This window comes from Ovis aries, chromosome 2 (assembly GCF_016772045.2).
Source record: "Ovis aries strain OAR_USU_Benz2616 breed Rambouillet chromosome 2, ARS-UI_Ramb_v3.0, whole genome shotgun sequence".
Lineage (NCBI taxonomy): Eukaryota > Metazoa > Chordata > Mammalia > Artiodactyla > Bovidae > Ovis > Ovis aries.
The window spans coordinates 204,371,011-204,388,637 of NC_056055.1; positions in this window are offsets into that span (position 1 = coordinate 204,371,011).

Consider the following 17,627-nt stretch of genomic DNA (forward strand, 5'->3'; position numbering starts at 1 on the left):
ACCCCTTAACACTAACTCACAAGACCCCACTTGACCTGGGTTTTACCTCCCCCACCCTCATCCTTTACTATCCTCCCTTCGCCAACTGCTCCCCCCACCGCACACCACACTGGCCTCCTCCCCTTTGTCAGACCCATCAAACACTCTTACACAAGGCTTTCAGCGAGGGAACGCCGTGCCCCTATGGCTTCCGCTTAGCCCAGCAGTCTCCTTTTCTCTAAGGGGCTCAGCTGAAACGTCCCCTTCAAGACGATCTCACCAACTCTACTATCTAATCAGGTGCCTCCCTACCCCCTCATTCTCCATCCACATTCCCTGTTTAATTCCTTTTTGAAACTTATTATAACCTATAATTATGTATTTTTTGTTTTCTGTGTACTGATGGTCTGTCACCCCATCTGGGATCCTAACACAGTGCCTGGCACATATTAGATATTCAAAAAATATTTGTTAAATGAACAAATGTGCTAGCTCCAAAAACTGTTTTATTATTCTTGACAGAATGGCAGTAAAAACCAGTCTCCTCCTGAGAGGTTATCGAGCTCTCCAGAGAAGAGCAAGGTCTGGGTGTTTATACATGGCTGAGCACTGGTGCAGGAACACACACTGCAAACATATTCTACAGTATAGAAACGATTTTATCCTCTCAGCAACCCTCCTTCCTTCTGAGAACTTCCACCTACATGGAGTGACCGTGAACCCCCCATGTTGGTATAACGTGGACCATCACAGTCTCTTCCCTGACCCAGTCTCCATGAACATGGCTGTTCGTGGTGAGGGTGCCCATCTGACCCAAGCTGGGCATGGCACCCCACTCCAGTAGTCTTGCCTGGAAAATCCCACGGACAGAGGAGCCTGGTGGGCTGCAGTCCATGGGGTCGCTAAGAGTCGGACACGACTGAGCGACTTCACTTTCACTTTTCACTTTCATGCATTGGAGAAGGAAATGGCAACCCACTCCAGTATTCTTGCCTGGAGAATCCCAGGGACGGGGGAGCCTGGTGGGCTGCCGTCTATGGGGTCGCACAGAGTTGGACACAGCTGAAGCGACTTAGCAGCAGTAGCAGCAGCAGGGCCAAGCTGAGCTTTCCCTTGGGACTCAGAATGGGAACTGAAAAAGGAAATCAGTCTCTTTTGGGGTCTCTGGGTTGCAGGATGTAAAAGGCCAGAAGCCATTAGTGGCCATCTGATGGTCCTCAGAAATGAGAGGCAGCAATAGCATCCGACTGCCATTCAGATTCTGCTTGTCCCTGAGATGCAGGAACTCAATATCATCAGCATCACGTGTGCTTAGTCTCTCAATCGTGTCTGACTCTTTGTGACCCTATAGACTGCAGCTCCTCTGTGCATGGGGATTTCCCAGGCAAGCATACTGGAGTGGGTAATCATTCCCTTCTCCAGGGGATCTTCCCAACCCAGGGATCAAATCTGGGTCCCTTACACTGCAGGAGGATTCTTTACCAGCTAAGCCACCAGGGAAGCTCCATCAGCATCATAGTTCACCCTTTTTTGTTTAATCTAGTTTGCCTTAGGTTTCTGTCATTTGTAACAAAAAGAGTCCCAACTAACAAAACAAACCTTTCTTTAAAAAAAAAAAAACTCTATTTAAATAAATAATTGGCACAATAAGAAAAAATTAGGATGCCTTTCTAATCATCCTCTAGGTCTGCTTCCTTTCCTCTGAGAGACTTTCCTATATGCACTTCTTACTGCCAAAAGTATCGCTCACTCTGGCAAATACCCAATGGCGCCAACTTCTAAAACACAGTGGTAATTGGAAAAGGGGTGAGAAATATAGAAGCAAATGCAGCAACAGATTTGGAACGCATTGAAGACACTCACCTGGCACCTCCACAAAGACTGGGTGTCTGTCCAGGTCCTCCAAGGAGCAGACACCACGAGGGCATTAGATGTGCAAGGGATTTATTATGAAAAACGCCTGTGAGGGAAAATGGGAAGGGAGCCAGGAGAACTACCAGGGACAGGCCTGACCACATGAAGAGGGGAGAAGAAAGTTTGCATTGGAAGCATCTTAGACTCGATGCAGTTCTGAAGAAGCAAGGCTGCCAGAAGTCCTGGAGCCAAAGTCACCCCCACCAGCAGAGCCTCCCAAGAGCTAGCCTGCCTGCCACACCAACTCTGCCATTCTCAGTCCTCCACAAGGAACGGTCTGTGGGAAGCTTGGCCTCGATGCCAACGTGATGATGGAGCTCAGAGTGCACAGGCCGGGTCCTCGATCAGTTATGCTCCGCACAGTCGGTGCTTCTTCATGGCCACACCAATTGGCCTGTTTTCTTCACAAGACCCCACCCAGTACCTATTTCTCCAACCTATTTCAAGAGCACTTGAATATCCTCTGCTTCTCTGCCCTGATCCATAGTAGCTGAGGTACCCTGTCCCTCTGAATTCACATAGCATCTCTCCACTCCTCTCTTATACAACTGAATACTTTCTATATTGTCTTACTTTCTTGTAATATTTTCCATTTTGTGTTGTGTGTGTTATATGCAGCACACCCAGATACAACTAATTCCTGGAAAACATGATTCTGTAAGGGGGAGGAGGCTACTTGTCCCTTTGCTAACCCTGAGCACCAGAATCCTAAAACGCATATTGCGAATTTGCTTCCCTCAGATATCCGCCGTATTCCCTTTATTCTCAGACTCTATTTGTTCACATCTTCACCTTTCTAAAATTGGGATGCTGCTTATATCACGGCAAAGAAATTTGCCACCTGCTGGCGGGAGAGTGAGTTGAGACAGAGTTGTCATTGTCTACCCATGGGAGAGCTTAGCGAGGCATATTTACAATAAGTGAAGCAAATGTTTATTGCTGAAGGCATGACTACACTTTCATGTTTTCTAGCAAAACAACAGCCAAGCATTTCAGAGGACACAGAAAGGGGATTTGCCAGTCTACACAATGGGCACTGTAATTACATACAATAAAAACCGACACATCTCTCAGGAGAAACAGAATTTTAAAAGTTAAAGGAGGTTGGAACGATCAATTCATTCATTGCAAAGTCACCCACAGGTGCCAAATATCTTTCTGAACCTTCTGGATGACTTTCAAGACAAGCTGTTTACCTTCCAGAAAGGAGTAATTTAATTAAGAGTAGGACAAAACTATGAGTTTAATTGAACAAGAAATACAAATGAATCCCTAGTAGTCATTTGTTGTTGTTGTTATTGTTGCTTATCTCTAAGACATGTCTGACTCTTTGGGGACCCCCATGGACTGTAACCTGCCAGGCCCCTGGTAGTCTGCAATATGACTAACAGTGAAAATGCCTCGCCTGCACTTGCTAAGGAAGTCAAGATCACTAGGCAAGGTGATAAAAAGCAGAGAATCCCCATAATGCTATGTACAACTGCCAGTGGTCAAAAATAATTCAGGAAGAATCATCAGGCTGAATTTAAAAAATGTTTATCCTCATAAGTTGAATGGAGTACTGAAAAAAAATGTTGAGATAAATGTTATTTTTAGTGTTTAGACTTACAGTAGTTTTTTTATCCTTAAAACCTGTTATTAAATCAGGAATATATCTTAAAATATATGACATGTTGGAATTGAGGAATTAGGTTTAACATACTAGTAAATGGAATGGTTAATTTTTGATTCTGTGTTAACACCCAAAGAATTTATTAAGAATAATGAAATCTACACCCTGTAATGAGAATCTGTACAGCTTACGATATTGAATTGGCAAAGCTCAGTATATGTATCACAATTTACTCTTTCTCCCTCACCTATGGAAGACATAAGTAAAATCAGCTATGGAACTCTTTTTTGCTAGGCTGGGGTCCTGTGGAATTATTTTCAATCAAGTGTTCTAGGGAGCCACTACCAACTGCTTCTGCTTAACATAACAGTTAACCTATATGCCATGCCTGTGATATACTCTTTTGTAGACTTAACTCCAAAGAATATGTAAGGAGTTTTAATCCCAGTCTCCTCTTTCTCCATCCTAAGGATTAATGAAAACTCACAACAGTGTGGCCAAAAGGACCATGTGGGGATCAGCGTGGAATCTTCTTGCAAGTTCTAGAATCTCTAGACCTCATGCCCTCGTGTTGCTGTGGCCACCCCACCTTGTTAGTAACCACAAAAAATTTGTTTACATATTTACTCCTATACAGCTTTTAAGTACCAAGCACCTTTCAATTGTGGAGTAGGAAATGGTAACCCACTCCAGTATTCTTGATTGAGAAATCCCACAGACAGACGAGCCTGGCAGGCTACAGTCCACGTGGTCACAAAAGAGTCAGACGTGACTGAGCGGCTAAACAACAACAAATCTTTCACTTGATGCCTATGAAAGATTTTCTTCCTTAAAATATGCCATACTAATGCTTGTTTACTACCTGGTCTGCTAACTAATGAAAATGGCGGTACAGTATGTCATAAAGCTGACTGCACTAACCAAGGGTTCTATGTCTTTATTCTCTTGGTCTTTAACCAGTGTGCACTATCCTTTGTTAGAAAGGATAAGAATTACTTCCTGCTTATAATCCAAGCAGAAAATGTGTTCCCACTTCAGAGTGTCTTGAAACTTCCTGTGTCACACCATTAAGATTCCCCCAGGCAAGAGCAGCTTGGAGTCTTAATACTTAATCATGCCCAGCCCAGTAATGTGTAGACTCACTGAAGCATGTCTTCTTTTCCATTGCTAGGATGTACGCTTCCTGAGCCCAGGAACTATATATTTGTCTATTTACCCATATCACACTATCTTTTATCAAAGCCTTCATGAAGATGCTCCATAATTTTTTCCTTGTTTTGAATGTAAAAACTATTTGGAAAAGGCTCAAAGACAGAGAACATTTCCACTGCACCAGACTACACCTCCATTCCAATCTGTTGTAAGTCCTGGATCTGAAGAAAGAGCTAAGGAATTTTGTTTCTCTTATTACATCCTCTTCATCTCCATCCCCAGTAATTCCTCAGTCTAAAAAATAAATAGCCATGGAGTCTCCTACCTGCTGCACGTGGTTCTCAATGCTGGCTGAACATTAGAATCACCTGAGGAGCTCCTGTGAATAAAAATGATCAGTGTCAGGACCCTACTTCAGAATGATTTAATCAGGATCAGTGGGGGTGGCACATCAATTCTCCTAGTCCTTGCACAGCCCCACGTGACAGATGCTGTCTCCCCATTTTCCAGATGAGGAAACTGAGGCTCAGAGATGGGAGGAATTTTTCCATTACACATCTAACAAGAGTTGGCACAAGCCTAGTCCCCAAATGACTCTCAAATATATGTTGTTCTTGTTAAGTGTCCTCAATAGCATCTTTTAACAACTTGTGAGGTAGCACCACCCAGAGCCCTCACTCGGCTAAGCTGCAGGCAGGCTGGTATCAAACACAGAGACCCATTCATCTGCACACACAGCTGCAGAGGAGGACTTTGACTTGCCAAGCAGAGCAGCCACAAACCCTAACTGTCTCTGAACTGTCAACTGTCCCATTACATCTTGGCACCATGACCAGGATGACAGTTTTCTCTTGAGAACCAGAAGGTTAGGGCAGCACAAATATTAGGATGGATGGCCAAGCCAAAAGTCAACATCTTTTCTAAAGATTACTGTGCATTTTGAACACTTTAATTCCTGAATGATGCTATGTGTTTAGATCAATAATTAATAATTATTTATATTTATAATTATTTAATAATATTGATAATTATTAATTATAATTAATTGATAATCATTAATGGTTAGTGTTTATTATTAATAATTAATAATAATTAATGTTATAATCTAAATAATTAATAATCCTTAATAAATCAATAAATAATAATTTAGATTAATAATAAATTAATAAAATAAACAATAATTTAGATTAATAATAATAAGAGTATAATAAGGACATGGGATGACATTTGATTAAAAAAATGAAAATGAATTAAATGGATTGGTATAGGTGAGCCAAAAGTGAGAACAGCTTGCCTTCTTCCTCATCTCTATTGATTTCATCTATCCATTCACTAGACAAAACAAGAAAACTCAAAAACGATTCTCTGTAAGATTAAAGGATTCCCCTATAAATGCCCATCTTTATCAGTTAGAGAATCTTGTCAACTTTCTTCCCCCTATATGCTGCATGAAGAGCTACTTTACCCTGTTCTTAGCAAATCTGAAGCTGCTAAGACATTTTGGGGTGGGTGAAGGAGACGCCAGGCTCCCTGGGTTCTATTGGAGGCAAACTTCTTTCCCCAGCTTGTGGCAGACTGGGGACAAGCCTTCTACAATATGGATTTCGTTGTCTGAACTCCCTCAATTCAACAACGCCCCTTGTCAAAGCACAGAGCCTGCAGTTATATCACAGATCAGCCCAGGAAACAGCGAGTCATGAATCACAGAGGCACATGGATTTCTGCCGAACAAAGAAAGCCAGCTCTGGGAAACTTTCTGGCCCTGGCTTTCCCTCTGTTCCAGTGGAAAAGCAGGTAATTTCCAACTGGTCCTGTAGAAAACCAGTGCAAGATCATGCAAGGCAGGTGTATCCAACCCAGTCCACTGCTTTATCTTCTCACATACACAAATACTATTTTTCATACCAGCTGCATCCTAAACCCCGAGTTAAGATGGTGATTAGTGGTGGTGGTGGGCGTCTCAGTAGGAGCTTTCTTAAGAAGAAAGGGCTTTGATTGAGCCAATGAAAGCTGTTGCCAGGGAACCAGATGCCATGAACAGGCCACTCCAGCAGCATAAGAATACAAGCCTGGAGTGCTGGACTGAGCATTAAGTGTACTTGGCAGCCGAGTCCTACGAGGCCAGTTAACCCTTTGTGCACCTAACCATGTCTAGACAGTGAATCAAGACGAGGATTTTGGTAAAATCTGAAAAGTTGCCCCTCCTCTCAGCCAATCCCGTTGGAATGTACTCTTTCAAAGAGGTTCTTCCTACCTAACAACTGCCCTGTGAAACCTGCTTTAAAAGGGGTTGGCATCAGAGGTGAGTGTGCGCAAGGACTGATTAAGGCCCAAGGTTCTGCAGAGGACATGCTCACATCTAACCACACTTTTTGTAACGCTAGTGGGTCCTCTCGACTCGCAGTAGGCCTGCATCCGGGCTTTGGACTCTGAGAAGGGACTTTGCTGCTCTAGGTGGGTCTGCTCTGTGAGATCAGAAGGAAATGTATCTTCCCTCCTTAAACACCTACTTACAGAGCTTCCTAGGGCCAGTCAGAGGTTGGTAACCTCTGCCCCACTTTAAGACTGTTGCATGAAGGAGTGTAGGAACAGGCTGGCTTTCTGGGAAAATGGGGAAACAGGCAAAGCCACTGAGGATGGGCCTCGTGAACCCACTTCCCAAGGGAGACTTACCCACCGTCTTGCCCCAACTCTTCCTCTCCCTCATTTCTCCCCCACCAGTCCCAAACCCAGGCATGTGCTCTGGGTCCCCTTCCTACACAGTATGGTTAATTCATCTCTGCAGAAGGACTTGCATCTGAACTCAGCTCTCCAGAAGATATGAATGCTTTTCCAAAGGAAACTATAAAGGTTGAGTCACAGGCAGTGGGCTTACCTGTGGTCCAGGGGCTCCTGGGTTTACAAAGTGAACACTAGCAGCAAGGGCCTTGAGGGGAAGTTCTCCCAGAACCCAGGCTCCCTGATGCCCCTTCCTCTTTCTCAGACTGTCATCTCCAGCTCCCTGGCAGCTCCCCTCCTGGACTAAGAGTGAGGACACTGATTGGTACATCAAAACCTCACTAATGTAGGCAAATAGGGGGGAGGTATTTGTGTACCTTGGGTTATACAATACATATGTCCCTGGAAAGATACAAATACTTTGTACATCAAATTAACATTTTGCTAAAATGATTAGCAGACAGCTCACAATTTTCACTCCATAGTTGTTAGAAAGTGTAAAAACCATTCCCATCACAGAGTTTGAAGAGTGAACTGGGAGCCAGGTGACAGAGAAGTATCTGGTTGTGCAGCCCAGTAACTTACTGTGAACAACACATGAGATTCCCTAGTGTGAGAAAATGGCTTTCAGGGCATCCTTTTGTAAAACAAAGCTTCACCACTGTGTGCTAACGGTGGGGAGAGAATTTCTGTGTATTCTCAATTGTGTGATGCCATTCAGTTCAGTTCAGTTCAGTCACTCAGTTGTGTCCAACTCTTTGTGACCCCATGAACTGGAACACGCCAGGCTACCTGTCCATCACAAACTCCTGGAGTCCACCCAAACCCATGTCCATTGAGTTGGTGATGCCATCCAACCATCTCATCCTCTGTCATCCCCTTCTCCTGCCCTCAATCTTTCCCAGCATCAGGGTCTTTTCCAATGAGTCAGCTCTTCACATCAGGTGGCCAAAGTATTGGAGTTTCATCTTCAACATCAGTCCTTCCAATGAACACCCAGGACTGATCTCTTCTAGGATGGACTGGTTGGATCTCCTTGCAGTCCAAGGGACTCTCAAGAGTCTTCTCCAACACCACAGTTCAAAAGCATCAATTCTTCGGTTCTTAGTATGGACCTAACAGAAGCAGAAGATATTAAGAAGAGGAGGAAAGAATACACAGAAGAACTGTACAAAAAAGATCTTCATGACCCAGATAATCATGATGATGTGATCACTAATCTAGAGCCAGACATCTTGGAATGTGAAGTCAAGTGGGCCTTAGAAAGCATCACTACAAACAATGCTAGTGGAGGTGATGGAATTCCAGTTGAGCTATTTCAAATCCTGAAAGATGATGCTGTGAAAGTGCTGCACTCAATATGCCAGCAAATTTGGAAAACTCAGCAGTGGCCACAGGACCGGAAAATGTCGGTTTTCATCCCAATTCCAAAGAAAGGCAATGCCAAAGAATGCTCAAACTACCGCACAATTGCACTCATCTCACATGCTAGTAAAGTAATGCTCAAAATTCTCCAAGCCAGGCTTCAGCAATACGTGAACTGTGAACTCCCTGATGTTCAAGCTGGTTTTAGAAAAGACAGAGGAACCAGAGATCAAATTGCCAACATCCGCTGGATCATGGAAAAAGCAAGAGAGTTCCAGAAAAACATCTATTTCTGCTTTATTGACTATGCCAAAGCCTTTGACTGTGTGGATCACAAGAAACTGTGGAAAATTCTGAAAGAGATGGGAAAAGCAGACCACCTGACCTGCCTCTTGAGAAATCTGTATGCAGGTCAGGAAGCAACAGTTAGAACTGGACATGGAACAACAGACTGGTTCCAAATAGGAAAAGGCTGTATATTGTCACCCTGCTTATTTAACTTCTATGCAGAGTACATCATGAGAAATGCTGGACTGGAAGAAACACAAGCTGGAATCAAGATTGCTGGGAGAAATATCAATCACCTCAGATATGCAGATGACACCACCCTTATGGCAGAAAGTGAAGAGGAACTAAAAGCCTCTTGATGAAAGTGAAAGAGGAGAGTGAAAAAGTTGGCTTAAAGCTCAACATTCAGAAAATGAAGATCATGGCATCCAGTCCCATCACTTCATGGGAAATAGATGGGGAAACAGTAGAAACAGTGTCAGACTTTATTTGGGGGGGCTCCAAAATCACTGCAGATGGTGACTGCAGCCATGAAATTAAAAGATGCTTACTCCTTGGAAGAAAAGTTATGACTAATCTAGATAGCATATTCAAAAGCAGAGACATTACTTTGTCGACTAAGGTCCATCTAGTCAAGGCTATGGTTTTTCCTGTGGTCATGTATGGATGTGAGAGTTGGACTGTGAAGAAGGCTGAGCACCGAAGAATTGATGCTTTTGAACTGTGGTATTGAAGACTCTTGAGAGTCCCTTGGACTGCAAGGAGACCCAACCAGTCCAATCTGAAGGAGATCAACCCTGGGATTTCTTTGGAAGGAATGATGCTAAAGCTGAAGCTCCAGTACTTTGGCCACCTCATGTGAAGAGTTGACTCATTGGAAAAGACCCTGATGCTGGGAGGGATTGGGGGCAGGAGGAGAAGGGGACAACCAAGGATTAGATGGCTGGATGGCATCAGGACTCGATGGACGTGAGTCTGAGTGAACTCCGGGAGAAGGTGATGGACAGGGAGGCCTGGCGTGCTGCAATTCATGGGGTTGCAAAGAGTCAGACACGACTGAGTGACTGAACTGAACTAGGTTGGTCATAACTTTCCTTTCAAGGAGTAAGCATCTTTTAATTTCATGGCTGCAATCACCATCTGCAGTGATTTTGGAGCCCCCCAAAATAAAGTCAGCCACTGTTTCCACTGTTTCCCCATCTATTTGCCATGAAGTGATGGGACTGGATGCCATGACCTTAGTTTTCTGAATGCTGAGCTTTAAGCCAACCTTTTCACTCTCCTCTTTCACTTTCATCAAGAGGCTCTTTAGTTCTTCTGCGCTTTCTGCCATATGGGTGGTGTCATCTGCATATCTGAGGTTATTGATATTTCTCTCAGAAATCTTGATTCCAGCTTGTCCTTCCTCCAGCCCAGTGTTTCTCATGATGTACTCTGCATATAAGTTAAATAAGCAGAGTGACAATATACAGCCTTGATGTAGTCCTTTTCCTATTTGAAACCAGTCTGTTGTTCCATGTCCATTATCTATTGAAAAAAAATTTTTTTCTATTTACTGAGCTGGTACTGCGTGCCAGGCACTACATCCAGTGTCTTGCATAAGTCATCTTATTTGTTAATTAAAGAAACATCACTGTGCCAATAATTAATGAAAATCAAAGGAAAAAATTTTTAAATTTTACCCACCACCATATAATGACATAAAGTATTTTACCTTCTTACTCTAATATTCAATGTTTCTAAATTATCAGAATCTGTGTACTTTTGATGAACAACATTTGCTCTGAGATTCTCCACTTAGAATTAAAATCACTGTTCTCATCACCCCTCATTGCCCCTGGTGACTGAGCCACTAGCCAGAATGATTGATTTTCCACATGCTATGAAAGAATCAAGAATGTGTGATTTTTATTTCTTCTCCAACCTTACTATCTCTCCATCGTAAATTTAAATGCTTGAAATTACTGTGACCACTCCTACTAATAAAATGAAGCCTTAAGCAAAAACAAAGCTAAATATTTTAGACTCTCAAAACAAACTGTTCAGAAAGACCTGAAGTAAATAGATCTCCAGCCCCCTAGCTCCTCAACTAGATGGACCGTGTGGTCATAATTTATCCATAAGAAAAGGAAGGGAGCAGGGAGTCATGGCTGATACTTTCTCCCTTGCTGTGATTCTAGAGTAGTCTTTATTGCCTTTTGCATTTAATTCTTTCAAACCTGATCTGGACCACATGAGAAATTAACCCTAGCCTCTGAACAAGCCAAGGAAGACATCTTCAGCAAGTCTGTGCTTCTTCCAACAAATTGAGAGCTCTGTATCTCCCGCATTAATTCTCTTGGTGCCCTGTCAGCCTCTAAATATCAAGGTTTTTGTTGGTCAGTGACTTTCACCTATGACCCTAAACTTTGTTTTTGTTGTTGTTCAGTCATTAAATCATGTCCGATTCTTTGCAACTCCATGGACTGCAGCACACCAAGCCTCCCTGTCCCTCACAGTCTCCAGGGATTTGCCCAAGTTCATGTTCATTGAACCAGTGATGTCATCGAACCATCTCATCCTCTGCCTCTCTCTTCTTTTGCCTTCAATGTTTCCCAGCACCTTCAATGTTTCCTAAGCTTTATAGTACAGGTGTATTACTAACTACTGAAACAGGCTTTAACCTAATTCTCTCCATATATCAGTCCTACTGGCTCAAAGATCATCACATATCTCTCTGTACATGTTAAAAAGCAAGTCACAAATGTTTATTCAACTGTTACTATATGTAAGGGGTGCTAGGGCAAGTACTGGTGGCCCAGACAGTAAAGAATCTACCTGCAATGCAGGATTCCTGGGTTCATTCCCCAGGTTAGGAAGATCTCTTGGAAAAGGGAATGGCAACCTACTCCAGTGTTCTTGCCTAGAGAATCCCAAGGACAGAGGAGCCTGACAGGCTACAGTCCATGGGGTCACAAAGAGTCAGACACGACTGAGCAACTTTCACCTTCAGAAACTATAAGACATGGTCTCTACCTTCCAAAGATTTCCAGTCTAGTCGGGAGTATAAAACACAAGCAAACAGAGCTTTTCATAATGCAAAGCCATGCTGATTGTGACATACACAGCCCACATTTTTAATATTCTTTGTTTGGACTTTCTTGGACAATTTATCTTTGGTGCTTGTGGCAGATGACCACGGATGGCTTTACCAACCTTCATTCCATGTCCCTTCAGTGCAGGATGCTGAAAAGCTAAAAATGTGATTGCTTGGACTCCACTGCAACTAGATTTGAAAGGTCAAGTGAAGAGAAGAAAGGCTGAAGAGATATGACTATTTTGAGGTTATCACAGCTGCTGGACACAAATCCAGTGTCCAGTCACCAGTTTGATGGTAGAATGGGGCCGTGTGATGGCCTCAGTTAGCAGCTTCCAGACTGGGGGATATTAGCCAGGATGTAATGTAGCTTCTTATGAATCATTGCTGCTACTCTGTTGCAGAAGCAGGATGACCAATAGGCTGGGATTAGGGCTTCCCAGGTGGTGCTAGTGGTAAAGAACCTGCCTGCCAATGCAGGAGACAGAAAAGCCAGAGTTCTATCCCTGGGTTGGGAAGATCCCCTGGAGGAGGGCATGGCAACCCACTCCAGTGTTCTTGTTTGGAGAATCCTATGGACAGAGGAGCCTGGAGGGCTACAGTCCATGGGGTCTCAAAGAGTCAGAGCCGGCTGACCGACTTAGCACTCAGGCAGGAAGGACCAAATTGGGACTAGGTCTTATGTCACCTCTGGTTTGTCTGTGGCTTCGTGCAAATCATTTATTTTATTTTTTTTTTTTTACATGTACACACTGCTTTTTTTTTTTTTTTTTTTAGCTGCACTGGGTCTTGGTTACTGTGCAGGCTTTTCTCGAATTGTGGCAAGTGAGGGCTACTTGGCCACAGTATGGCAAGCCTGGGATGCTCAGGCTTCTCACTGCAGTGGCTTCCCTTGTCGTGGAGCACAGGCTCGAGGCACATGGGCTTCGGTAGTTGCTGCACAGGGGCTCATCAGTTATGGCTCATGGGCCCTAGAGCATGCAGGCTTCAGTAGATGTGGCATATGGGCTCAGTTGCTCCACCGAATGTGGGATCTTCCCGGACCAGGGATCAAACCCCTGTCCCTGGCATAGGCAGATGGATTCTTATTCCTGCACCACCAGGGAAGTCTTGTGCAAACCATTTCATTTCTCTGTGCCCTAGTCTTGCCTTATGGAGTAACTAAGACAGCAGTGATGACTGCAGTCTTGTAGGCTGCCTGAGCAGGTAGCTAGAATTCTTGGAGCACATCCTTATACTGCCCTTTAAAGGGGGATGAGGACCTGCACCATCCCATAGGCTGCTTCACCCATGTGGCATCCATTTACTGCAAAACACTCTGGAGCAAGGGACAAATTCCTGGACTTGCTGGGGACATGGCCACTGAATAACATCTCTTTTCTTTGTTTCATGTGGTTTCTATTTATTTACAGAGCGCCATGGTTATTCGTGATGCTTTACAAACCATAAAAACAAGATCTCCACCCTATAGAATTTACAGTGTAATTTAAACAGACATGCTGCATGGGCTGACAGGTCAGGCATGCCAGGAGATGGTGTTGGTGTTATATAACATGGGTGTGGAGGGTTTCTTCTTGAGTTATAAATACTTTCCAGTTACAAGGGCCTTTCATCTGGGATCCCCTAGCACTTTAGAATAGCAATAACCTCGATTGCTTTCTAAATGCACTTTCCATAAACTGCTGTGGGGACTGAGTAAATGCTTTTAAATGTCTATTAATTGATCTGTACATCTGTTCATTGTCTGTATTAAACAGCATGGATGTAAACACGACAGTTCAAGAGAGGCCCTCTTTGGGCTATGGTTTGGCTGCTCCCAGACTACCATCCCAGCCTTGCTGCACAGCACTGGGAGAGCCAGATGGGCTCCCGGCTATTTTTCCAGGTGAGATGTTCACTCAACCTAGGCTCAGAAAGACCACTTCCTGGGGACTGGCTTCACCACCTATGCATGAGTTAACATTTCCAAGTCAGGTGAGCTCAGAGAAAGAATTGCCAATGGAAACCTTGAAGTTATTCCGTAGCCAACAACAATGGATCTCATCCAAGTTCCAGTCACTCCATCACTTTCCTCTTATGCTCCTTACTGTCTCCCTTGAGCAGCAGCATTTTCAAAATGCTGTTGTTCTTCTTCAGTCACTAAGTCATGCCCGACTTTTTGTGACCCCATGGACTGCAGCATACCAGTCTTCCCTGTCCATCACTATCTCCCAGAGCTTGCTCTAATTCATGTTCATTGAGTCAGGGATGCCATCTAACCATCTCATCCTCTGCTGTCCTCTTCTCCTTTTGCCCTCAGTCTTTCCCAGCATCAGGGTCTTTTCCAATGGGTTGGCTCTTCGCATGAGGTGGCCAAAGTATTGGAGCTTCAGCTTCAGCATCAGTCCTTCCAATAAATATTCAGGGTTGATTTCCTTTAAGATTGATTGGTTTGATCTCCTTGCTATCTGAGGGACTCTCAAGAATCTTCTTCAGCACCACAATTTGAGAGCATCAATTCTTTGACGCTCAGCTTTCTTTTTTGTTTAATTAATCTATTTTTAAATTGAAGGATAATTGCTTTACAGAATTTTGTTAGTTTCTGCCAAACATCAACATGAATCAGCCACAGCTACACATATGTCCCCTCCCTCTTGAACCTCCCTCCCATCTTCCTCCCCATCCCACTCCTCTAGGTTGTTACAGAGCCCCTGTTTGAGTTCCCTGAGTCATACAGCAAAGTTCCGTTGACTATCTATTTTATATGTGGTAATGTAAGTTTCCATGTTACTCTCTCCATACATCTCATCCTCTCCTTCCTCCCCACCCCCACGCCACGTCCATAAGTCTGTTTTCTATGTCTGCGTCTCCATTGCTGCCCTGCAAATAACTTCATCAGTACCATCTTTCTAGATTCCATATATGTGAGTTAGTATACAGTATTTTTCTTTCTCTTTCTGACTTACTTCCCTCTGTTTAATAGGCTCTAGGTTCATCCATCTTTGCATTCCTTTTTATGGCTAAGTAACATTCTCTTGTATATATGTACCACAGCTTCACTATTCAGTCATCTGTTGATGGACCGCTAGCTTCCATGTTCTAGCTATTATACATAGTTCTGCAATGAACATTGGGGCACATGTCTTTTTCAATTTTGGTTTCCTCAGAGTATATTCCTAGTAGTGGGATTGCTGGGTCATATGGTGGTTTTATTTCCAGTTTTTAAAGGAATCTCCATACTGTCTCTTCCATAGTGACTGTATAAATTTATATTTCCACCAACAATGCGAGTTCCCTTTCTCCACACCCTTTCCAGCATTTATTGTTTGTAAACATTTTGATGATGGCCATTCTGACAACTGTGAGGTGATAACTCATTGTAGTTTGATTTGCATTTCTCTAATAATGGGTGTTCAGCTTTCTTTATGGTCCATCTCTCATATCCATACATGACTACTGGAAAAACCATAACTTTGACTATATGGACTTTTGTCGGCAAAGTGATGTCTCTGCTTTTTGCTGTGTTGTCTAGGTTTGTCATAGCTTTCCTTCCAAGGAGCAAGTATCTTTTAATTTCATGGCTGCAGTCACTGTCCGCATTGATTTTTAAAATAAAATCTGGCACCATTTCCATTTTTTCCCCATCTATTTACCATGAAGTGATAGGACGAGGTGCATGATCTTAGTTTTATGAATGTTGAGTTTTAAGCCAGCTTATTCACTCTCCTCTTTCACTCTGATCAAGAGCCTTTTTAGTTCCTTTCACTTTCTGCCATTAGAGTGGTATCATCTGCATATCTGAGGTTGTTGATTTTTGGCAATCTTGATTCCAGCTTGTGATTCATCCAGCCTGGCATTTCACATGATATATTCTGCATGTAAGTTAAATAAGCAGGATGACAATATATAGCATTGATGCATACCTTTACCAATTTTGAACCAGTCCATTGTTCCATGTCTAGTTCTAACTTTTCCTTCTTGACTCGTATACAGGTTTCTCGGGAGGCAAGTGAGGTGGTCTGGTACTCCCATCTCATTAAGAATTTTCCTGTTTGTTGTGATCCACATGGTCAAAGGCTTTAGCGTAGTCAATGGAGAAGAAGTAGATGGTTTTCCAGAATTCCCTTGCTTTCTCCATGATCCAATGAATGTTGGCAATTTGATCTCTAGTTCCTCTGCCTTTTCTAAATCCAGCTTGTACATCTGAAAGCTCTTGGTTCACATATTGCTGAAGGCTAGGTTGAAGGATTCTGAGCATAACCTTGCTAGCATGTGAAATGGCAACATTATATTTCATTACACTTGGTATGGAATTTTCCCTTCTATGTCTCACTCAAAGGCTATTTAGCAAGTGACTATTCCTGGCCTATTTAACAAATTCATTCAAATCCAGGGGAAGTTTAGCATGGGATGCAAGGTCCTAAAAGTTCACCCAGAAGTTTATGATAAGCTAATATCCCTCATTCTATCCATCCTTTATACTGTTCTTAGAGTTATCATTCTAAGATCCAGGTAGAATCACAACAACCCCCTGTTTTCAAAATCCTACTTGAAGATTGAAGTCCAAGGTGCCTTCACAGGGACATGTTGCCTTCCTGGTCTTGGCTAGCTGGCCTGTCTTTCCAGCTTCATCTCTGTCCATGGGAGCCAAAGCTGTGGCTACAGCAAAGAAGCTAGCCCTCCTCTAGAGATCTCAGACTTTCCTGTCCACGGCTCCTGCCCCTCTCACCCTCCCTGCTCACCATCCGTGAATGTCCGTTAAAGCCCGTCTCTAGTACCCCTCCTCGTGGCCTTCTATAAGGCCCACCACCATGTATCACCCAGCCATCACCATGCATCACCCAGCCATCACCATGCATCACCCAGCCATCACCACCACGCATCACCCAGCTACCACCACGCATCACCCAGCCATCACCACGCATCACCCAGCTACCACCACGCATCACCCAGCCATCACCACGCATCACCCAGCTACCACCATGCATCACCCAGCCATCACCATGCATCACCCAGCTACCACCACGCATCACCCAGCCATCACCATGCATCACCCAGCCATCACCATGCATCACCCAGCTACCACCACGCATCACCCAGCCATCACCACGCATCACCCAGCCATCACCACGCATCACCCAGCCATCACCACGCATCACGCCACCACCACCCTTGCTTCTTTTCCTAGAGCACCTGCTCATTTCCACCTCCAAATCACTGTTGTCACATCATCTTTCAGATGCTGGTCCCCACACACCTGTCTTCTCACCCTGATGGGAGCTTCTTGAGGGCAGAGACCACATCTCACATGTAGAATCTTCTAGTTGAGTTTTGTTGAAAGGTCCTTTTGACCTTTCAGGGATGGAGAAGATGATGGGAGAGAACGTGCATGCACTTCAGTTGTGTCTGACTCTTTGTGACCCCATGGACTGTAGCCCACCTGGCTCCTCTGTCCATGGGATTCTACAGGCAAGAATTCTGGAGTGGGTTACCATGCCTTCCTTCAAGGGATCTTCCCAAACCAGGGATCCAACTCATGTCTCG